Source organism: Mastigoproctus giganteus, chromosome 14 (assembly GCF_048544385.1).
Source record: "Mastigoproctus giganteus isolate SK-2022 chromosome 14, ASM4854438v1, whole genome shotgun sequence".
In the NCBI taxonomy this organism is placed as follows: domain Eukaryota; kingdom Metazoa; phylum Arthropoda; class Arachnida; order Uropygi; family Thelyphonidae; genus Mastigoproctus; species Mastigoproctus giganteus.
Window position 1 is genome coordinate 109035409 of NC_143588.1, and position 25478 is coordinate 109060886.

The window sequence follows — 25478 nt, forward strand, 5'->3', positions numbered from 1 at the left end:
TTTCACAAGAGAATGGTTTTTCCTGTGCGTGAACTAACAGATGCTGCTTCAAAGTATCTGAATGTGAAAATGCCTTACCACATACTTCACAAATGAAGGATTTTTCCTGAGTGTGAACTAACACATGTCGTTTCAAATGACCTGACTGCGAAAATGCCTTACCACATATTTTACAAGCGAAGGATTTCTTGTGATTGTGAATTATTAAGTGCCGTTTCAAATAAAACATGTTGGAAAATGACTTGCCACATATTTCACAAGGAAAACTTCTTACTTGATTATGAATTGATGTCTTTGTAGGTACTTTGATCTTGAAAATAGTTTGCGACATATTTCACAAGTGAACAGTTTCTTCTCTCCTGTTTGTGAACATAATGTTGTTTTAAGGCACCTGATCTTGTAAATGCCTTATCATAAAATCCACAAGAAAAGGATTTCTTTTGAGTATGAAGTGGCAAGTTTACATCTGGCTGACTTGGATGTATCTCAACTTCAATCCTACCTTTGAAAAGTATCTGGATACTGTGAAATTTCTCCTTTGATACAATTAACTTCGGAGGAATAATTCCGTAATTCTGTTTTTCAAAATCTTTTAAGGCAATGAAGCTTTGCTTGCAATTAAACTGAGATATTGAATATTCCTGTGCTTCTGTTATTTTACCTTCTTTTAAACATTTTTCTAATCATTTGCATTTGATGGCATCCTTTGGCTGTGGAGCTCTGATTAAATTTGTAGTCACTGATGACATAATTTTACCTACATTCACTTCTATCTTAACTGCATATTTAATTTAATCGCTTTGCTGAATCTGAAAAAAAAAAAAAAAAAAAAAAGTTAAAAGAATATAAAACAATGTACACAATTCCTATATAATGAATGTAAACATCTTTCCATCTTAGTTGCAATATCAAATGTGAAATTAAGGAGCCGTACTATATTTATTAAAATATATGCTTGTTCACATATACATATTCAAACTCTGATAGAGGTTGTAAAAAGAGTAGTACATGACGGTAATGGCACATACGCAACATGAATAACACCTCCAAACAGAAAAATGGCCATTGGATGAAATATAGATTTCTTCCTGTAAATCCTTCCTTTGTATGCTAAAATACATATGTATAAATATATACATATATATTTAAATAATGACAAAAGTTAAAATATAATAAAATAAATAAATAAATAAATATTTTCTTTTTTCTTCTATATAAGCTGGTTCAGCTTACATTATGTCAGTGGTGTGGCTCTGCTTTGGTGCTGTCTGTTCTATAATTTATTTTTCGCTGCATAAGGACCACCGCCGTGCAAATCCTCTGCACTGGTGGATCGATCAGAGGAGGAAGGGTGGTTTGGTTCTTCGAACTATTTGCCTTTGCGACGATTTGTATAGCGATTGAAATGCAGTGATTCCATGACCATTATTGGCCTCGTGGTTCTCTGTCGATATGGGGCATAGTGGTCAGTATATTATTTTGATTTTGTTATCTTCTAGTAGTTCCTTTATCCCTTTTTGGTGATATTTCACATCTTTCGGAACTGGTACCTTCCTGGGGGCAGGGGTACAGCTAAATTATTATGTAATTGGCATTATTTTAAATTTTATATCTGATTTATTAATTGGATTTAAAGAGCGAAATTATATAGTGGATTTTCGGCTACTGTTTATGTCTTACCTTTACTCTCCCTTTTCCGTTCGTTTTATTTCTGGGTTATTTTATGTTAATTTTTGTTCTACAGTTTTTACCATACTTATGTTTCATTTTATTTAATTTTGAAATATTGGATATATACACACACACACCCCCTACTCTGACAAAGGTATATGCAAACAACTCTTAACATACTGAATGGTGCAAATAGGACAAGTAATGTAGGAAAAGGTTTAAATATTGTATAAGCAATTCAGCTGATATTAGAAACAAGCATAATAATCTGTGGTAAGGAGCTCAGAAAGCATTTAAAAGTGTCTTAAATCATTGCATGCCATATTTGAAATCTCTTTATGCATTTTCACATATTTAACATATTCACTGCATCAACATGAATTAGTGTTCCCAAAGTGCTGTGCCATAATGTATAAATGCATTAAGTATAGCACCCAATGTGCAAACACACATGTAGGTCATGGCTAATAAATCAAAATATAAGTGGCTTGAATTGCTTGTTTCTCTCAGCACTCTGATTGAATTCTGTACTATTAGCATCAACAATTTGTATTTGTTTCTAGCTTGGAGCACATTCTTTTTTTTTTGGCTTGTGATAAGGTTAATTTATGTATGTAGAATAACCTTTCAATAATATTTTGAGTTTTCTTCTGTTTTATGGTTCACTCCAAAAGTGTTCACTTTTAGTTATGAGTCAGACATTTACTTTTTCACTATTTACAAATTTTTGGAATGTTATCTTTCTCAAAATTTTTATTTATTATTTATTTTTTTGTTAGTTGTTGGTGCATCGGCTTCTGTGGCCATAATGCACTCCAAAAGTTTTTGCATTTACTCTGATTCAAGCCCAAGGTGGAATTCAAACCGACGACCTTTGAGTTGCCAGGCTGGCACTTTACCCAACCCGGCTAGCCTTTCGGCTCTGAAACTTATGGCACACTGAATGGGTGCTCTCAAATAATATAGGTGACAGCAAATATGTTATAATCACAGAGTCAATGATAACTGATAGAGCAAAAATGTGGAAGCAAACCTCAGACCTAGTCAGGTAAGCCAATAAAATTGATGAATAGTAATTATTGGTGCACAAATGTAGTGTTAAGTTGAATGAAATAACATAACTGAAAATTGTTATTGTCTAATTCCAGATAACCATAGGAGTATCTATCAATAAATGTAGTGTATAGATTAGTGCATAACACAGGGATTTGTGACTCAACTGCAATTGATAATTCTCACATCAAACTAGCACGCTGGTATGAGTAGTCCAGTTTCCTTTCATAAGATGAAAGGAAACCAGGTTTTGCTATCAGCCAAAAATGCCCTCTGTGACAGACTAACTTGCAAGTTATATCACGATCTGCCACTCTCTTGGAGAGGTCTGAATTCAATTTATGTTGACGACTGGAGGAATTTCTAAGGTCCTCTTCATCCAAGGCTGTAGTTAGCTGATCTCTAGTAGGACGAATATTTTCACTAATGAATTTTTCTGGGTTTTTCAGAATTCACATGAAAATCAGCAAAGGAACACACACCACACTTCTAGACATGCAATTACAGTTAAGAGTGCATGCTGGGTTTCTCTTAGTTGTTACATAAATAAACAACTTATTTGCACATTCAGTTGTAAAAACAAATGTTCATTATTGGACAAAAAAGTTTTCTGTATAACTTGTATCCATTTTAATTATGCCCTCTGGACTGCCAGGATGTATTTATCCAGCTGCTCCTTAACGCTTTTTACTTTTTCCCATTATCTTTTTTTTTATTTGAATCCCAAAACGAAAGACATTAGAATAGCACTTACTACCATTTCGGAGTTGATGGATCAGCAGATGAAAGAAGATAATTGTTGGATTACACTCAAAATTTAGATTATAATTTTCATGAAATACATGGTGAAAGGAGGCCTTTCCAAAAAATAGAAGTTGAAAGAATAAATGAGAAAGAAGAAAAGTTGGCTCTGTGAGTTTTAAGCTGGACAGTAAGAGGCTGCTGCCTGGTTGTGGCAAGTGTTCAGACTGGCATGGAAGAGAGAGAGGCAGAATTATAGAAGCAAATTCAGAAGAACAATGCCTGTGGAAGTACCAATATAAAAGGCATGCAGTAGAAACAGAGTGAGTACAGGGAAAAAGTTTGGTTTGAAAGTGAATTTCTACCATCGGTGAGATGCCACTTGAATTTTAAAAAAACTTGAAGAAAAGGCTTTGTTATTGTTCGATCACTGCCCACCTGATCCTTCAGTTGACATACTGAAAACAAAAGATGGCACGATCTGTGTCATGTTTCTGCCAAGGAACACAATGCACTAATTCAGTCCATGTAGCAGGGCATTATTTGATCCAATCAACACTTACTATTAAGGTGAGCTACTTGCTGGCATTGTAAAGTTGGAAAGTCGAGTTTTTCTGTTTTTTGCAGATTACAAGGATGGAATTCTGATCCACCAACCAACTACCCGCTGGCTAAAGGCAAATATCCGCACATCTATTCTACATCTGTCTTTCCTCAATTTGAATTTATGCCCTCTCAGGTGATTATTCTGAGCAAGAGGAAGAGTCCCATCAGCATTGAGCATGCTCAAAGAATTCAAGGCTTCATACACCTCTATCAGATAACCTCGCTGGTGCCTAGTTTCCAGACACTGTAATTTGCAAAACTTAAGTCTTTCTTCGTAAGAGCAACCCTTTGTTCCATTCACTAATCTTGTTGTCCTTCTCTGTACTCGTTCCTGCAGCTCTACATCATTCTTGAAATAAGGCCTCCAGACCTGTATGAAGTACTCAAGGTGTGGCCTGACCATTGTCTTATACAAGGGAATAATCACTTCCTTATCCTTGCTAGAAAAATTCCTGTATATCATTGACAAGACACCATGAGCTACTCTTGCAGCCAGACTGCACTGTTCAGAAAATTCATATCTGCCTGCACAATTACCCTTGGGTCCTTTTCATTCATTACCACTGTCAGTGTCGTACCACAGAGTTCATACTTTGCTCTGGGGTTGCTGTTTCCCCTATGTAGTACTTTACATTTGTCAATGTTAAACTTAATTTGCCACCTCTCAGCCCATCTGCTGAACCTTTCTAGATCCTGTTGCAGCAGCATAGCATTAGTAGTGTCCTTAACAACCATGCCAACCTTTGTATCATCTGCAAACTTGGACATTAAGCTTGGTATACCATCATCAATATTATTTATAAATACCGAAAACAATAACGGACCCAACACTGAACCCTGAGGTACTCCACTAATAACATTAGTTCACAATGAGCAGAGTCCATTGATTACCACTCTCTGTCTTCTCCCCCTCAACCACCCCTTTACCCATAGCAGCATTTTGTCCCCAATGCCACACTGCTCCAATTTGTGCAGCAGTTTTCCATGTGCAACAGTAACAAAAGCCTTTCTAAAATCCAAGTATATAATATCAAAGTTATTCCCTGCATCCAGTTCTTTAGTGACTGCATCGTAGTATCCAATCAAATTGGTCAGGCAAGACTTCCCGTTAACAAAACCATGCTGTGTCCAAGCTGTAACTGAAGTCTTGACTAGATGATCCTGCAGTGCTTCTTTATCCAGGGCTCCATTATTTTCTTGGAACAGAAGTTAAACTAATAGGTCTATAATTACTTGTGTCAACCTTAGATCCTCCTTTGTGAATTGGGGTCACATTTGCACATCTCCAGTCTATGGGTACCTCTCCTGAGTCCAAGGAAGCTCTCATAATTATGGCTAAGGGTTTGTTTACTTTGTTTGCTGCCTCCTTTAATATAACTGGATAGATTCAATCCACCCCAGGTGCCTGTCTTGTGTTTATCTTCAACAATTTCTCCTCCACTTTACTCTCAGTTATTACAAGATTATCTAGCTTACTGCCAGAGTTGGATACACCTCTGGCATTCCCCTTGCTGAATAACTCCTCATGTATGAATGCAAAATATTCATTTAGTTTGTTAGCTACCTGAGCATGATCATCAACCAATCTGATTCATCTCTAGAGTTTATATAAGTAAAGAACTCTTTGCTGTTTTTCTCTGCATCCCTTGCCAAAGATTTCTCGTAATCTGCCTAACCTCCTTTGTAACTTGGTTACTGATCAACTTGTATCTATCATAGGCTTCTGTGTCACGTGTTAATTTATATGTATCCCATGCATTTTTCTTCTCTGCCATATGTCTCATTAGTTCATCTGACATCCATTTAGGCCTAATCCTTGAACAATATTTCTTTGTTTGTATGTAAAGCCTAGTAGCTTCCAAGATAACTTCTTTGAATGCTTCCCATTTTGAATTTGCTGTTGGTAACATCATCAGTTGGACCCACTGTATAGAATTTAAGTACTGTCTCAGACCATTGTAGTCGCCTTTACGAAAGCAATAACCCTTCCCTTTCCCCCTAATGGTGGTTACCTCTTTGAGTAAATTCCACTTCAGCACACTGTGATCACCGCCACCTAGTGGTTTCTTAATCTGCAGATTCTTAATGCATGAGGAATCACTACTGATAATCAAACTGAGAGTATTACTCCCTCTAGTTGCCTCCCGAACATGCTGAGGTAGAAAACAATCATCCAATAAACCCACAAAAGCCTTCCTAGTGTGTGAGTGTCCAACCCACAAATTCCAGTCAATATGTGGGAAATTAAAATCCCCCATTATAAGACTCTCTGATTTCTTGGCCCATTTTATTATACTCATCAGTGTCATAAGGCCTATAGCACACTCCTACTCTCAATTTTGATTTCCCAATGCTTATGTCACGCCAAACTGACTCTACACTGCACTGTCCAGCGATGCCGACAGGCTTCATTGCTTCCTTGCATTTTGTTTCTTAACTAATAGCATAACCCCCTCATCCCTTCCTATCCCGGCTATCCTTTCTGTAGATGTTATACTCCCCAAATTCCAGTTCTGCATTCCTTATATCTGTGTGACACCACGTGTGTGATATCCCAACAATATCCGCCTTTGATGCTTTGAGCAATACCTGAAATTCATCAAATTTATAATAAAACTCCTAGCATTGGTGTGCACGCAAATATACATGCACCTGTTCCTAGCTACCCTAACACAACCCATGTGTTTACTTGTACCGCAATGACTCCCAGCAGTCTCTGAAAAATCCTGCATCTTGTTTTCCAGGCTTCTGCTCATTCCAATAGAAGCGGTGCAAGAATCACTTTCACCTCTGCCAGTGGCTACTGTTAATCTATTAGTCTATGTATCCCCATAAGCTAGCAGTTTTCCAACCCAACTAACACTGCCTCGATAGCATCAGCAAATATTCTTGCACCCTTTCTATTTAAGTGTATCCCATCCCTGTAGAAGCAGTCTCTCCTGTTAACAAGTACAGACCAGGCTGAAAAATAATTCTACCCCTTGAGCCTTGCACAGTCTTTCAAGGCCAAATTGATCAACAAGGTGCTCGTCATATACTGCCTCCTATCGTGTCTGGGCAGAATTGCAGCCACTTTCAAATTCAACCCTAAATCATGGCTTTTTTTCAACAGTGACCTGTATTTGTTAAGTAATTCTGTCGGTGTCCTACTCTTAATATCAATACAATACAATTTTAGTGTCTTTCACTGTTAATGTTTTCAGAATTTCTGAAAACATTAACAATGAAAAGTTTGCATACATACTGGATTAAGGTGTGAGAAAATAAGCTAAACTGGAATTGAAAACTGCTGGAAAAAATGTATTTCAGAAGACAAAATCACTAACGATCTCCTTGATCTAGCAGCATTTTTACAACAAGAAGCAAAGGTTACTTATATGTACTTGGTGACATTCTTTGGAGCAAATGACCTGGTTACTAGGAATGAGATGGATGGGAAAGATAGAGTTGTACATTACCTGAGTGAGGAAGAAATTACAACCTCTGAAAATAGTGGGGAAACAATCAACAAACAGAAGGCCAATGACATAGGTTGCGACTTAATAGACTTACCTACATGACCTAGGTAAGTTATTGCAGAAATTTATAACTCACTGCCTAAAATAAAACTTCCTGCAACCAAGTCTAAACATCTCCAAGATATTTTGAAATTATGGCCCCTATTCTAGAATCATTTATTAACCACGAAAATTTTGCCCTCATTCATTTTACTTATTGCCTCAGAGCTTTAAACACGCGATTCAAGTCTCCTCTAAGTTGCCTAGTTTCCAAGTTCTGCATCCCACATATTTGAAGTCCTTCCTCATATGGACGCCCTTTTGCCAATCTCACCAAGTTAGCATTAGTAGAGGCACACGATTCAAAAAAAGCAAGCTTATGCAGCATCAGCCAAAGGAAAAAAAAATAATAATAATTTCCCATTTTATCCCTCCATTCGTTCCAAATGATAGCCCAGGACAGCCTTAAATTTATTTAGGTTATCAACTTCCACAACAAAAGATAGAACTCTGTTCCACCAATCAATTACCTGCTGGCTAAAGGCAAATTTCTGCACATTTATTCTACAACTGTCTTTCCTCAATTTGAATCTATGCCCCCTCATGTTCTTAATCTGAGAAAGAGGAAGTCTCCCATTAGCACTCAGTTTTCTCAACCCATTCAAGGCCTTATACAACTCAATCAGATCACCTGACAGGTGCCTACTCTCCAGTCACTGCAATTCGCAGACCTTAAGCCTTTCTTGGTAACAATGCCTCTTTGTTCCCCTCACGAGTCTTGTTGCCCTTCTTTGTACTCGTTCTAGCAACTCTACATCCTTCTTGAAATGAGGCCTCCAGACCTGTATACAGTACACAAGGTGTGGCCTGACCATTGCCTTATACAAGAGAATAATCACCTCCTTATCCCTGCTAGAAAAATTCCTGTATATCATTGACAAGGCACCATGAGCTACTCTTGCAGCCCATCTGCACTGCTCAGAAAATTTCATATCTGTCTGCACAATTAGGCCCAGGTCCTTTTCATTCTCCACCACTGTCATTGTAGTAGTACCACAGAGTTGATACGTTGCTCTGGGTTTACTGTTTCCCATATGTAGTACTTTACATTTGTTAATATTGAACTTCATTTGCCACCTCTCAGCCCATCTGCTCAACCTTCCCAGATCCAGTTGCAGCAGCATACTGTCAGTAGTGTCCTTAACAACCCTGCCAATCTTTGTACCATCTACAAACTTGTACATTAAGCTTGATATACCATCATCAATATCATTTATAAATACAGAAAACAACAATGAGACTCCACTAATAACATTAGTCCACAATGAATGACTAATGTTATTAGTGGAGTCTCTGAAAACAACAGACTCCACTAATAACATTAGTCCTCAATGAGCAGTGTCCATTGATTACCACTCTCTGTCTTCTTCCCCTCAACCACATCTTTATCCATAGTAGCAATTTGCCCCAATACCACATGGCTCCAATTTGTGCAGCAGTCTTCCATGTGCAACAGTATCAAATAATATCAAAACAATTCCCTGCATCCAGTTCTTTTGTGACTGCATCATAGTATCCACTCAAATTGGTCAGGTAAGACATTCCCTTAACAAAACCATGTTGTGTCCGAGCTATAACTGAAGTGTCGTCTAGATGATCCTGCAGTGTTTCTTTAACCAGTGCAGCCATTAATTTTCCTGGAACAGAAGTTAAACTCACAAGTCTATAATTACTTGTATCAGCCTTTGATCCTCCTTTGTGAATTGGGGTCACATTTGCACATCTTCAGTCTATGGGTACCGCCGCTGAGTCCAAAGAAGTTCTCATAATTATCGTTAAGGGTTTGCTTACTTCCTTTGCTGCCTCCTTTAATATAACTGGATAGATCCCATCCACCCTGGGTGCCTTTTTTATGTGTATCCTCAACAATTTCTCCTCCCCTTTCCTCTCAGTTATTACAAAATCATCTAGCTCAATGCCAGAGTTTACTTCACCTCTGGCATTCCCCTTCCTGAATAACTCCTCTCGTGTGAATGTAGATGCATAATGCTCATTTAGTTTGTTAGCCACCTGAGCAGGATCATCAACAGTTGAACCATCAATATCCAGTGGACCAATCTGATTCATCCCTTTCCTTCTAGTTTACATAGGTAAAGAAAAGAAAACTCTTTTCTGTTTTTCTTTGCATCCTTTGCCAAGGATTTCTCATAATCTGCCTTTGCCTGCCTAATATCCTTTGTGACTTGGTTACAGACCAGCTTTTATCTATCATAGGCTTCCATGTCACCCATTAATTTATATGTATCCCATGCATTTTTCTTCTCTGCCATATGTCTCATTATTTCATCTGATATCCATTTAGGCCAAAACCTTGAACAATATTTCTTAGTTGGTATGTAAAGCCTAGTAGTTTCTAAGATAAATTCTTTGAATGCTTCCCATTTTGAATTTGCTGTTGGTAACATCATCAGTTGGTCCCACTGTATGGAATTTAAATACTGTCTCAGACCATCGTAGTCGCCTTTACGAAAGCAAAAACCCTTCCCTTTACTCCTGTTTGTAGTTACCTCTCTGAGTAAATCCCACTTCAGCACACTGTGTTCACTGCCACCTAGTTGTTCCTTTATCTGCAGATTCTTAATGCAGGAAGAATCACTACTGATAATCAGATCAAGAGTATTACTCCCTCTAGTTGCCTCCCAAACATGCTAATATAGAAAACAATCATCCAATAAATGCAAAAAAGCCTTGCTAGTGTGAGTGACCAACCCCCAAATTCCAGTCAATATCTGGGAAATTCAAATCCTCCGTTATAAGACTCTTAGATTTACTGGCCCACTCTATTTCCTGTAAAGTTTATTATACTCATCAGAGACATTAGGCCTATAGCACACTCCTACTCTCAATTTTGATCTCCTATGCTTATGTCACACCAAACTGACTCGACACTGCACTGTCCAGCAATGTCGACTAGCTTCACTACATTGGATTTTATGTGTTTCGTAACTAATAGCATAACCCCCCCCACCCCCCGTTCCTATCCTGTCTATCCTTTCTGCACAGATTGTGCTCCCCGAATTCCAGTTCTGCATTCTTTATATCTGTGTGACACCACGTCTCTGATATTTCAACAATACCTGTCTTTAATGTTTTGAGCAATACCTCAAATTTATTTACCAAACTCCTAGCATGGTGTACACAGAAATATACATGCGCCTGTTCCTATTCTTAGCTACCATTGGTCTCTTAGTTTTCAGCAGTCTCTGAAATAGCCTGCATCTTGTTTTCCAGCCTGCTGCTCATTCTGATTGTAGTAGTGCAAGAATCGCTTTCACTTCTGTCAGTGGCTACTGTTAATCTATTAGTCCTTGTATCCCCGCAAGCTAGTAATTTTCCGACCCACCTAACACTGCCTCGATAGCATCAGCAAATATTCTTGCACCCTTTCTATTTAAGTTTATCCCATCCCTGTAGAAGCAGTCTCTCCTGTTAACAAGTACAGACCAGGCTGAAAAAAATTGTACTCCTTGAGCCTTGCACAGTCTTTCCAGGGCCGAATTGATCAATAAGTCTCTCATCATCACTGTACATCAATTTGTACAGTAGCTTTCCATGTGCAACAGTATTAACAGCTTACATGAAATCCAAGTATCTGATATCAAGATTATTATTGACATTTAATTGCTTTGCGTCCACATCATAGCATCGAATCAAATTGGTCAGACAAGACCTCCCTATAACAAACCCATGCTGTGTCTTAACTATTACTGCAGTCTTGTTTTGATGATCCTGCAAAGCTTTAACACCAGTGACTCCATTATTTTCCCTTGAAGACAAGTTAAAGTAACAGTTCTACAGTCACCTTTTGAATCCTCTTTGTGAACTGGTGATACATTTGCAGACCTCTAGTCCATGTGGATCTCCCCTGAGTTCAAGACAGCTCTCATAATAATTTTCTAATAGTTTTGAATAAATCTTCATGTGTGAATGTAGATGCAAAATACTCATTCAGTTTATCAGCTACATGAGCTTGATCATCAATAGTCAAATCATCTGTGTTAAGTGGTCCAATCTGATGAATCTCTTTCGTTCTAGAGTTTACATAAGTAAAGAATTCTTTGCTGTCTTTCTTTGGAGTGATTCCATTGGATTGGAAAAGTGCCAATGTATCTCCAATACATAAAGTAGCTCAAAGAGTAAAGTGGGAAATTACCGGCTGGTCAGTCTAACTTCAGTAGTAGCGAAGATCATGGAAGTAATGATCAAGGGTGGAATTCAGGATAGTTTGGATAGAAATGGAAATCTGAAGGATACTCAGCATGGTTTTATAAAGCGAAATTATGTTTAACTAATCTGGTTATCTGTTTTGACAGAGTCACCCAAGAGCTGAAATTAGGGAATAATTTTAACATTGTTTATTTGGATTTCAGCAAAGCATTTCATTCAGTCCCACATGAGTGGTTACTTTGTAAGCTGGAACAGGTTGGAATCGCCAGGAAAATCCATAGATGGACAGCTGGATGGCTTCAGGGCAGGAGGCAGAGGGTTGTGATAAATGGTTATTCCACAGATTGGGTTAATGCAAGAAGTGATGTTCCCCAAGGATCCAGTATTGGAATCACTGCTGTTTTTGATTTTCTTAAATGACATCGATAAAGGGATAGCGAGCATGATATCTAACTTGCAGATGATGTAATGATAGGTAGAGTAGATAATGATCTCCAGCAAGCAATGCTTTTTCAGAGTGACTTAGATAAACTTCAGAGATGGTTAGAAAAGTGGCGACTATGCTTTAATTCAGCAGAATACAAGGTGTTACACCTGGAGAACAGCAATTCCAAAATAACTTATACAATTGGTGGAGTTGAAAGAATGTTTCGGTAATGAAAGAATGGGACTCGGGAGTTATGATACGGTCAGAAATGGTGTTCTCCGAACATTTTGTACAGATTGCAAGGAAACCCATTGTGTCCTATCAATGACTTTTAAAGTAATTGCTAGTAGAGATAAGGATGTCATAATCTCATTATATAAGGCTACTGTTAGACGAAACTTGGAATACTGTGTTCAATATGGAGACCATACCTAGAGAAAGACATTGTGCTTCTTGAAAGGGTCCAAACACGGGATACAGGTCAATATTGAAAAAAAGTTGACAGTTACGGTTGAATTTGAAAGAGTATCTGCCCAGACATTATAGGAGGGAGTATATGATGAGAGCCTTGTCAATCAGTTTAGACCTGTCGAGATTGTGCAAGGCTCAAGAGGTTGAATTTTTTTTAGCCTGGTTGTGCTTGTTGACATGAGAGACTGCATCTACAGGGATGGGATACACTTAAATAGAAAGGGTGCAAGAATATTTGCTAATGCTATCGAGGCAGTTTTAAGTGTGTCAGGAAACTGCTAGCTTAAGGATAATACACAGATTAAAAGTGGCCACAGGCAGAGGCAAAAGTGATTATTGCACTGCTCCTATTAGAATGAGCAGCTGTTGTTATTTGGTTTTTAGGAGCATTAGCAACTAAGGCCATATTGCCCCGGGAATATGCGGTGGTCTTTTCCTGACCTTTCCGCATCCTCCGTATTTGGTGATGAGGGGCTCGAACCCCGGTCTAATCAAGAAGCGTGTGCTACAAACTGCTGCTCCTTCCCACCTGGCTACGAAGGTGCCTAGGATGAGCAGCAGCATGGAAAGAGAGACGGTGGAGATTTCCAGCACTGTTGGGAGTCATAGTGTTAGGCTGGTCAGGAAACTGCTAGCTTGGGGATAATACACAGATTAAAAGGTTAACAGGGGCCGCAGGCAGAGGCAAAAGCGATTCTTGCACTACTTTTACTAGAATGAGCAGCAGCATGGAAAGAGAGACAATGGAGATTTCCAGCACTGTTGGGAGTCATAGTGGAACAAATAAATACATGGGCTGTGTTAGGTTAACTAAGAGTAGAAACAGGTGCATGTATACTTGCATGTACACGGATGCTATGAATATAGCTAATAAATTTTATGAGCTTGAAGTGTTAGTCAAGATATCAAAGGGAGATATCATGGGATATCAGAAACATGGTGTCACACAGATATAAGCAGTGCAGAATTGGAATTTGGGGCGTACAATGTGTACAGAAAGGATAGACAGGACAGGAAGGGAGGGAGGGAGGGAGGAGGGGTCATGCTGTTAGTTAAGAAACACACAAAATCTATTAGTTAAGAAACTAACAGGTTTTATGTTATCACAGTGTTAGTTAAGAAACACATTGTCAGGGAAACGTGGAACATGGTATGTAAAATGGATAGCTATAAAGGAACAGGACCAGGGCATTTCTACCAGGGGCAAAGGTTGATGATGTTGTAGAGTGGATATATGATCTTTTAAGGGCACAAGAAGTGATATTGTTGTACACATTGAAACTAATGATATTAAGAGTAGGAGACCAACGGAATTACTTAACAAGTAATTCCGTCGAAATGATATATAGGAATTTTGCTAGCAGGGAGAAGGAGGTGATTGTCCGTGTATAAGGAAATGGTCAGGCCAAGCCTTGAGTACTGCGTACAGGTCTGGAGGCCTCATTTTAGGAAGGATGTAGTTTACTTGAGTGTGTACAGAGAAGGGCAACAAGATTGGTGAGGGGAATGAAGGGATCCTCTTACCAAGAGAGGCTTAAGTTCTGCAAATTGCAGTGGCTGGAGACTAGGCACCTGTGCGGTGATCTGATTGAGGTGTATATGGCCTTGAATGGGTTGAGCACGCTGAATTCTGATGGGATCCTTCCACTTGTTCAGATTACGAACCTAAGAGGGCATAAATTCAAATTAAGAAAAGATAGATGTTCGGTAATTTGCCTTTAGCCTGCCTGTGGTTAATTGCTGGAACAAACTTCCATCTGTCGTTGTGGAAGTTGATAGGTTGAATAAATTTAAGGAGGAACTGGACAGGCATTTGGAGGGAATGGTGTGATTTTTTTTTTTTTTTTGACTGATGCTGCATAAGCTCATACACTTGCTTTCTTGCATCACATGCCATAACTACTACTAAGCACAGGTCACTGTTGAAAAAAAGCTGGGAATTAGGGTTGAATTTGAAGGTGTATGCAATTCTTCCCAGACATGATAGGAGGGAGTATATGATAAGAGCCTTGTTGATCAATTTGGCCTTGAAAAACTGTGCAAAGCTCAAGGGGTAGAATTTTTTTTTTCAACCTGGTCTGTACTTGTTAACAGGAGAGACTGCTTCTACAGGGATGGGATACACTTAAACCAAAGGGTGCAAGAATATTTGCTGATGCTATCGAGGCAGTGTTAGGGGGGTCGGAAAATTACTAGCTTGCGGGCATACAAGGAATGATAGATTAACAGTAGACACTGGCAAAGGTGAAAGTGATTCTTGCACTGCTTTTATTGGAATGAGCAGCAGCCTGGAAAACAAGATGCACAGTATTTCAGGGACTGCAGGGAGTCATTGCGGTACAAGTAAACACATGGGTTGTATTAGGGTAGCTAAGAATAGGAACATGTGTATGTATACTTGCATGTACTCCAATGCTAGGAGTTTGGTAAATAAATTTGATGAATTTGAGGTATTGCTCAAAACATCAAAGGCAGATATTGTTGGGATTTCAGAGACGTGGTGTCACACTGATATAAGGAATGCAGAACTGGAATTCAGGGAGCACAATGTGTACAGAAAGGATAGACACGATAGGAATGGAGGGGGGTTAAGCTATTAGTTAAGAAACATAAAATCCATGGTAGTGAAGCCAGTCGACATCGATGGACAATGCAGTGTCCAGTCAGTTTGGTGTGACCTAAGCATTGGGAGATCAAAATTGAGAGTAGGAGTGTGCTGTAGGCCTAATGACTCTGATGAGTATAATAAGGAACTGTACAGGGAAATAGAGTGGGCCAGTAAATAGGTGAGTCTTATAATGGGGGATTTTAATTTCCCTGATATTGATTGGAATTTGTGGGTTGATCACACACACTAGCAAAGGCTTTTGTGATTTATTGGATGATTGTTTTCTACATCAGTATGTTTGGGATGTAACTAGAGGGAGTGATATTCTTGATGTGATTATCAGTAGTGATTCCTTATGCATTAAGAATCTGGAAAAAGGAACCACTAAGTGGGAGTGATGACAGTGTAATGAAGTGGGATTTACTCAAAGAGATAACTACCATCAGGGGTAAAGGGAAGGGTTTTTTCTTTCGTAAAGGCGACTACAATGGTCTGAGACAGTATTTAAATTCCACTGTGGGACAAACTGGTGATGTTACCAACAGCAAATTCAAAATGGGAAGCAATCAAAGAATTTATCTTGGAAGCTACTAGGAACTAACAACTATGAAATATTGTTGAAGATTTAGGCCTAAATGGATGTCAGATGAACTAATGAGACATATGGCAGAGAAGAAAAATGCATGGGATACATATAAATTAATGGGTGACATGGAAGCCTATGACAGATATAAGCTGGTCTGTAACCAAGTCATGAAGGATATTAGGCAGATTATGAGAAATCTTTGGCAAAGGATGCAAAGAAAAACAGAAAAGAGTTCTTTACCTATGTAAACTCTAGAAGCAAAGGGATGAATCAGATTGGTCCACTGGATATTAATGGTTCAATTCTTAATGATGCTGCTCAGGTGGCTATCAAACTAAACGAGCGTATCTACATTCACACATGAGAAGTTATTAAAGAAGGGGATTGCCGGAGGTGAAGTAAACTCTGGCAGCGAGCTAGATAAATTTGTAATAACTGAGAGGAAAGTGGAGGAGAAATTGTTGAGGATAAACATAAAAAAGGCACCTGGGGTGGTAGTAGTTAGTGGCATGTGATGAAAGAAAACAAGTGTATGAGCTTATGCAGCATCAGCCAAAAAAAAAAAAAAAAAAACACACCATTCCCTCCTTACTAATGAAAACACCTCCAAACAGCTCTCAGCCTACAAACAAACTGATTTTCAGTTCAGGAGGACAATTCTCTCACAGTAAACTGTGATAGAATTTAGCCTGCGGCAAGACCAGTAAACTAATTAAAGGAATCTCACTTGAATTCATCATTGAAAACAGGTGCCAAACAGGTCCCTCTCTACGTAGGCATTCTACCCCTGCAAATCTTGCCTGTCTACCAGGAGAAACCCACTCTTTGTGCTTCACCTACCTACCTCAGCCGAAAGGATGCCTTCCTTCCTCACCTTCTATCTTCCTCCCACCTATGAATCTCACTCTCATGCTATCTACACCCACTCATCCTCTTTTTCTTTTTCTCATGGCCTCCATCGAGAAAGCCGAGGTGACCGAGGTAGAGACCACATAGATTATAATGAGCAGCCTGGCTGACCTCCCAGTGGTGGTGGCGGGCAACGTAGGCTCCCACTAGGGGGACCTGCAGCCGAGTAGCCAGATAACAGAACAAAACGCAATACCTCATAAACCAGATGCTACACTTTACTGGCTTTTGCAGTAGTTCTGCATTTCATCAAGTACATACATGTGGGAAGCCACCCGTGGCACCTAACCCCAAATACTATGTCGTTTCTTGTTATACATATAGCTTGTCTAAATCACTGTGTAGAAGCTAGAAAACCAGATGCTACACTTTACTGGCGTTTGCAGTAGTTCTGCATTTCATCAAGTGCATACGTGTGGGAAGCCACCCGTGGCATCTAACCCCAAATACTATGTCGTTTCTTGTTATACATATAGCTTGTCTAAATCATGGTGTAGAAGTTGGTCTGAATTGCTACATTAACTGTGCTTCTGACCTATATATCATCTGCAGATTTCAACACCATACCATTAATTTTGCCATTTATTTTATTCATAATCAGAAACAAACCTCGAGGGAGCCCACTCTGAAGAATGACTATTTATAACACCCTTCTGGCTGCTGAGCTTCAGCCAATCCTCAAACCCCCCTTGCCAATTTTATTTAATTACATTTGTTTGTGACCCATTGAAAAATATATTTTCTTTAGTAGTAGTTACTGAATGAATGGAACCTGTCTTGGATTAATTTTTAGCTTTATTATTGAATTGAAAACAACCTGTTAATTATAAGCTACTAAACTTATTTAAAAATATTGAATGAAATAATGAGGGAAACCAGTAACAATAATAATATAAGTTTTTATCATAATTGAGAAAATCCTAGGTCACTCATCCCATGGATTGAAACACAAATATTCATATGGCTGAAATAATGTGAATACGGTTCACATTATTTCACATAGAAATAATGTGAACATCAATATTTTTGTCGTTAGAGACACCAAAACTCTACAGAAAGGTTAGACATCTGATGTCTCTGTCTCGTGAACCCCTTGTGAGAATGGGAGTTGCCTAGAAGAGAAACAGCTTCTTTGCTTACCTGTCATCTGTTCAATTCCAAATAATTTAATGTCTTTTAATTTATAGTATGTGGAAATGAGAACAGAAAATGTACTATAACCAGTTAAAAAATAATTGTGAGCAAAGGTATTACAGGAGGATTTGATTTACTTTTATAAAATTTTAAAAAAATAATAGAAACATAAAAAATGTAGCACCGTTCAGAGGACTTACTAACAGGGAAAGGTTAAAAATTCCTCCAATTTCTGATGGGATTCAAATTTGGGCCTATCCAAATTAGGGAGAAAGCCATTATTCTGCCAGAAAGGAACAAACAGTTAAGAACCACTGCTCTAGAAAGTCTACTGGACGAAGTAAAGAAATCCTTGCATTTTTTTTTTTTTCCATATAAAGAGCAGTTTATAAAATGAATTTTTGGTTACAAAGTAATCCAAACAATGTGTACTTTACTTTACTTGAAACGTTTCAAGATTGCATTCTGTCTAACCCAACTGAATGCACATCATTTTTTGGGTCAGAGATTTTGAAAAGGTGGCCTGGCAATACGGGTGGTGTTGGAAAGTCATATTATTAAATTCAACACACAGTAGCAGACTTACCTGTCAAGGTGGGACTGATGGCTGGTTATTTATTACTTGTTAAAAATCATGTGGGAGTTGTTAAGCAATCTAGAAAGCCAGTGGAAGATGCCAGGGTTTTAGGAGAATTAACGGCTAAGTCTGTGTATACTGTCTATAAATTTTGTGTTCTGATGCCGATTTTCTGTTTGCTGGACAAAAAAAAAACCAAGTTTCTGGGAGAAAAAACTATGCTGCCCTAGCCTGAGACTGATTAACATTGCATTAATTGCATTGCATTGTTACTGAGTGTGTAACATTGCATTAATGTTTTGAAAAATTACTGTAAAAAAATAAAAGATTCTAAACGATGTTCAGTGAAATGTTTCCCACAGTTATTACAAATTACAAGGTTGGAGATTTCTATTCCGAACAACTCATTGGAGCTTATCCAATAGTGTTCAGTTGGATCGAGTCTGGTGACTAGAGAAGCCAGCACAATAGACTGAACTGACTCATATTTTTGAAAGAAGTGTGTACAATTCGCATGTTACTCTAACTAGGCACATCGCCATGAAGTGATGTGCCAGGTTGGAGATTACATCCAGATAACCAGTAGCTCCCAAAATTTCACCACTAATATTAAGGGACCCAATAAGGGCCATGAAAACACTCCCTAAACCATTACACTATTGCCGACAGCCCTCACTGTTGACACCTGGCAAGACTGATCCATGGACTCATCAAGTTTTTGCCATATATATATTTTCCATCAGCAAAAAATGCCAGGAACCAGAATTCTTCTGAGCAAGCAAACTCTTTTTTTCAATCCACCACTGTCCAGTCTTGGTTTTCAAGAACAAAGTGTGATCGAACTTTCCTGTTTTTTTGCTGACAAGAATAGAACCCTATTCAGTCGTTAGTTGCGATATACCATCAGTTAACTGGTACGAACTGTTCATTCTGAAATGTCTCTTTGATTACCACTGTTCTACTGAGTTGTGGTTTTGTTGAGTGCAAACTTTCTTCAACCCTGTGCAAGTCTTTTCCACATTTGTTTGTCTCTTGCATTACCAAGTTTTTTGACAACAAGTTCCATATTCTCGTGATGCTATTCAGCCATACATAAAAAGCCCAAGCACGGTTGAATGTATTGAGGTATACTGTATATGAGGCATCTGGTGGCAACTACTATACCACATTCAATTAAATCTTTCATCTTGCCCTTTTTGTGCTGACTTGAGCACACCCAGTATTCCCATGTATCCGTCCATGTGTTTTGCATCGTTTGGTATGAATTTTTGATGCAATTATTGAAAGCAGCCAACATATAATGAAAAAGACAAATGTACCAAATAAAATGGATACTCAACGTAAAATTTTATTTTCTACTATAGTCTTGTACTTATTAAGTAATTAAGAAATACTGAGAATCCTATTCTTTAGTCTCACTTACACTTTCCTAGTTTAAATCCTCCTTCACAGGCAGCCTTAACTGTTTCTATCCTGCTCTTCAACAGAAGCCTGATTTTTTTTGTCTTCTATCCGATCCTGATGGTTCTTCAAACAGATCAAGTCCTTTTTCAGGCCTCCTCTGTAAAAGTAAAATGTCACATTTACTTAAAATATACACAAAAATTATATTTAAGCTTAGAGATAGTTTTTGCTGAGCGAAACCATGTAACTTACATGTAAAATGGAGCCTGTCCATTTCTCAGCAGATCGAGTACAAGCAACTTTTTCACAAACATTCACAATATTTGGTTGACAATTATAGCTGGCATCACAAGAAATTGACTCGTCAGTGTAGCACAGTTGGTAGGATCACCATCCTTATCACACCAGATGGAAAATACCTGAGTCCTGTCAATGACAGGACTCCAACACAGGTCAATTTTTGTTTTGCTGGAAGAAAAAACCATGCTTACCCTCTCCTGAGACCAACTAATTAAACCATGTTGTGAAAACGGCTGATAAATATTTCTCACATCATTAATGGGACTTGAACATCAATCATCAAAAATTGATGGTTCGACTGTTGATGAGCCTGCTCTGATAGCTGATAACCTAAAAGAATATTTTGCATCATGTGCACATGTGAAAAGTTATCAAGGGAGAAGAATGCCAGAAGATTATCAAATATCAAACTCTGACAGGCTGCTTAATGATTTTCTAATGGCTGAGAGGAAAGTGGAGGAGAAACTGTTGGTGTTAAACATAAGCAAGGCACATGGGTGGATGGGTTCTATCCTGTTATATTAAAGGAGGTGGTGAAGGAAGTAAGCAAACCCTTAGCCATAGCTATGACAGCATCATTGGATACATTGGGGAAAGGACTGGAGTTGTGCAGATGTATCTCCAATTCACAAAGGTGGATCTAAGGGTGACATGAGCAATTACAGATCAGTTAGCTTAACTTCTGTTCTGTGAAAAATAATGGATTCACTAGTTAAAGAAGCCGACCGGGCTAGCCAGTTGGGTAAAAGTGCCTGCCTGGCAACCCAAAGGTCGTGGGTTCGAATCCCGCCTCAGGCTTGGATCAAAGTACTGCAAAAAAAAACCTTGGGAGGTGCATTATAGCCACAGAAGCCGATGCGGCAACAACTACAAAAAAAAAAAAAAAAAACTAGTTAAAGAACCATTGCAGGATCATCTAAACAAGACAGCAGTAATAATTCAGACACACCATGGGTTTGTTCAAGGGAAGTCTTATCTGACCAATTTGATTGCATACTATGATGTGGTCACAAAGGAACTGGATGGAAAAAATAATTTTGATGTCTTATACTTGGATTTCAAGAAAGCTTTTGACACTGTTGCACATGGAATACTACTGTACAAATTGGAGCAGTGTGGCATTAAGGGCAAGTTGCTGCTGTGTATCAAGGAATGGTTGAGAGGGAGAATACAGAGAGTGGTAATCAATGGAAGCTTCTCTTCATGGATTAATCTTATTAGTGGAGTCCCACAGGGTTCGGTGTTGAGCCCACTGTTGTTTTGTATATTTATCAATGATATTGATGAATATACAATGTCATTGATGAACAACTGTCTAAGATTGCAGATGATACAAAGGTTGGCAGGATTGTTAATGACAGTAATGGCAGTGAACTACTGCAACAGGATCTAGAACATTTGGGCAGATGGGATGAGAAGTGGCAACTGAAGTTTAACTTTGACAAATGCAAAGTACTACATATGGGTAGAAGTAATCCCAGAGAAATCTACCAACTGTGTAGTACTACACTTAGGGTGACAGAAAATAAAAAAAAAAATCTGAGAATGATTGTGTAGTCATATATGAAGTTTTCTGAGCAATGCAGACAAAGCAGTTCATGGGGTACTGTCAATGCTATATAGGAATGTTACTAGGAGGAAAAAGGAAGTGGTTGTCCTTTTGTATAAAGCAATGGTAAGGCCACATGTTGAGTACTACATACAGGTCTGGAACCGTAATTTTAGGAAGGATGTAGAGTTTCTAGAACAAGTACAGAGAAGGGCAACAAGACTGGTGAGGCAAACAATGGGGTGGGCTTACGAAGAAAGGCTTAAGTTCTGAAAAGTGTAGTGTGTGGAGACTAGGCACCTGCGAGGTGATCTGAATTGGGGTGTATAAGGCCTTGATTGGATTCAGTGGGCTGAATGCTGGAGGATTCTTCTGCTTGCTCAGATTACAAACCTGAGGGGCATATATTCAAATTGAGGAAAGACAGTTGTAGAATAGATGTGCTGAAATTTGTCTTTAGCTAGCAGGCTTGATTAATTGTTGGAATGAACTTCCGCCTGTCGTTATGGAATTTGACAGCTTAAATAAATTCAAGGAAGAACTGGGCAAACTTTTAGAGGGAATGGTTGTGTGAAATTGTTTTTTTTTTTTTTTTTTTTCTTGCTGATGCTACATGAGCTCATAGATCTCTTGCATCATATGCCTCTATTACTACTACTATTACTATTTTCCAGGATGGCAATCCTACCAACGAGGGCTGAGTTAGAGTGAATGCCGCTCTGGAAGTGGATAGGCATATTCCTGCCGGCTCTACTCATTTGTAGAATGACATTCACTCTAAAGCAGAATCATGATTAGCAGCCAATCAGCTCAAAGCAGTGAGCTGAGCTACATCTAAACATTATATCGCAGAGATCCATGGATAAGAGTCTCTTACAGAACTTTAACCAGGAACTTTACTGGTTAATCATTCTCACCAATTAGGTTTCTAGATTCAGTATGCTGCCACTGATTATTTTAGGATGAGAAGTGCAGATCAGATTTATCAGTACAGTCAGTCCTCATATAGCACGATAGTTGTGTTCCTAGAAACCCTCATGCAATGCAAAATCATGCAATATAAACAACAGGCTCTATGGAAAAAATAGGGTTAGGTGCTCACCACCCAAGACTGAACACACATTTGTAACAAAAACATTACCAAACACAATAAATTATCGTAATAAAATACTTACGTATTTCATTACGACTATTACGTAATAAAATATTGCTAATGCTGTTGCTTCTATCATAAGCAAACTTGTCTTTTCTTTGATTTTCTATCGAAACAGATGACAGCTGTTCCATCTCTTCCAATTCTTTGTGTCTTAATCTAATGGATTTTAATTACACTTTGAGTTGTTCCCGCTATAAATGTTGTTTTTATTTTCTCTGCATTCTTTGTAATTCTCGGCATTTCCTCATTTAGGCCTGTAGCACGTGCAATATCACATGGTCTTTCATTTCACTCAAAGCATTTCACAATTTCATATTTTTTCTCTATCGACAGAGGCGGACTGACCATAAGCCTTACCAGGGAAACCACGGTGGGTCAGAGGCCGGTGTGATTTTGGCCATAAACCATGCTATGAGGCCACTACAAATTTTCCTAGGTAAGAATTTTTGATCCAGTCCACCTCTGTTTATCAATATTGCTTTCCTTTTTCTCTCTGAATCTGTAGTGTCTTCACCACGACACATCCTTCTCACACCTTTTAAATATTTTACTCATTTTTAGGGAATAAAGCACAATTACAAAATGAGGAGGCAAACTTGATATACATAAACAAAGCTGCTTTTTTTTTAGTTGTTGGCGCATCGGCTGCTGTAGCCATAATGCACCTCCCAAAGTTTTTGCACTACTTTGATCCAAAACCGAGGCAGGATTCGAATCCGCGACCTTTGGGTTGCCACGCAGGCACTTTACCCACCCGGCTAGCCCGGTCGGCCTAAACAAAGCTGCGGGCGTGTAGCAACTGAATAAACAACACCGTAAAGGCAGAGACAACTCTACCTCACTAGCTCACATTTTACTAAAGCACATTTCTGAAGGTGCTGAATAAGCAAATAAATAACCATAAAACAATTTCCAGTTGCGTTCCTGCTAGTGGATTCTGTTATAAACTGGTAGTAAACGGGATCTAATTGCATTTGCGATAATACCGGTAGCTGGAATTATGGTGAAATGTGTTTCCCATTCACTGATATAAAAACCATAAAATACATTTTCAAAATCTCCTCTTCATTTCTAACGTGTTGCGTTCAGTTGGGGTGATTCCGGTCCAACTGCCATTTCTTGTAAACATAAAGGTGAATCTTCCATAAGCGAATTCGGTTCGTGTTATATACGATATCGTTCCCCTATTTATAAATCTTGTATGATCGAATTCGTGTAATGTAAACACGTGTTATACGAGGCCTGACTGTATCTGACATTCACCTATTCAGCAAATAAATAACAAATGGATCTCTTCTTTAAACTTACCTATCGCAGTAGATGTCCAACTGCTCATTGCTGGAAATATTGTCAAAATCCTCAACGCATGACCATGTATTTGCGCTCGGATTCCTTTAAGTTCGCATTTAAATTGCCGTACAAAAAAAATAATAATAAAATAAATATTTGTAAAGAAAACACTGAAAATCAAACTAACAAACCACACACATCAATAATGAACAATTTAAGTCGTTTATACCCTCAAAACAGGGTGGCCAACTCGTAATAATGTACTGGCACAAAACTATGTTAAACAAAATCACCATATTACTTTTTTTTTTCTCACAGATTTTCTGGTGATGTACTATACAGTACACCCAGCTTCAATTAACAGCTATCTCCTTAATAACTAGGAAACTGCCCTATCCTATTTATTTTCTTATATTTTTCCCCTTAAATTATTTGTTACTCTTACCATTCAAGTGTCACTTTCATAAGTTTGAACAGATTGTCAAACTGACATACAGACCTTTCCCTGTTTTTTTCTTTAACAGAACCATTCGTTCCTTTGGCAGGGAGTTGTTCCTAGCTGAACCTTTCCTTTCCTTAGTATCACGGAGGTGCTTATCACAAGAATGTCCCTCTTATAAGTCTTGCAGCAAAAAATTCTCCTTCTCTTATATAATATGGCTTATTCGATCTTCGTGTTTTACCATTTCAGTGAATGGGTGTCTAATTAGTTTTATCTTAATTAGTTTTATCTTATAGTTGACAGGGGATAACTTTTTCAAGATTCTAAATGGGCCAAGAGAATATCTGTTCTATCTCTTGTTCTTCTTCTTCTTCTTCTTCCCTGTGATTTGAAGTAGTACCCAGTCTCCAACTAGGAACGGTTTATACTTTCTGCTCATATCGAACCTCTCTCTACTCCCCCTGCTAGCCTCACTGCTGGTTTCTCTTGAGAGTTACCTAGCTGTCTCAAAATTTTCTAGACTGTCTTTTTAAAAGCCGAAACTCAAGATACTCCATTTTATCAGTGTTCACTTTAAGATCTGAAGCAAACTTAAGTCCGATCCCTATTAGCAAATAAAAAAAGGAGGGCTTATCCTTTACACTTTTGTGTACGCTCGTCGTAATTAAGAAAAGTGCCGAGGACAAGTAATCATTCCAATCTGTCCCTTTTCTCTACTAGGTGTGCCAAATCCCTTTTGATGACCTATTGAATCGGTCGCAAAGGCCGTTCGGTTTTGATCTGTAGGGCACTTACTCTGTTTTTTAACTTGCAACAACATATCACACAGT

General features: G+C 38.4%; 1 long non-coding RNA gene across 1 annotated transcript; it reads right to left on the reverse strand.

Moving 5' to 3' along the window:
- Positions 1-675: 675 nt before the first annotated feature.
- On the reverse strand, positions 676-24319 carry LOC150075535 (uncharacterized). The gene is made up of 3 exons (XR_016547895.1): positions 24225-24319; positions 19931-20068; positions 676-809 (listed from the first exon to the last, which is right to left on the reverse strand). It is a non-coding gene; the product is annotated as an uncharacterized LOC150075535 (long non-coding RNA).
- Positions 24320-25478: the final 1159 nt, after the last annotated feature.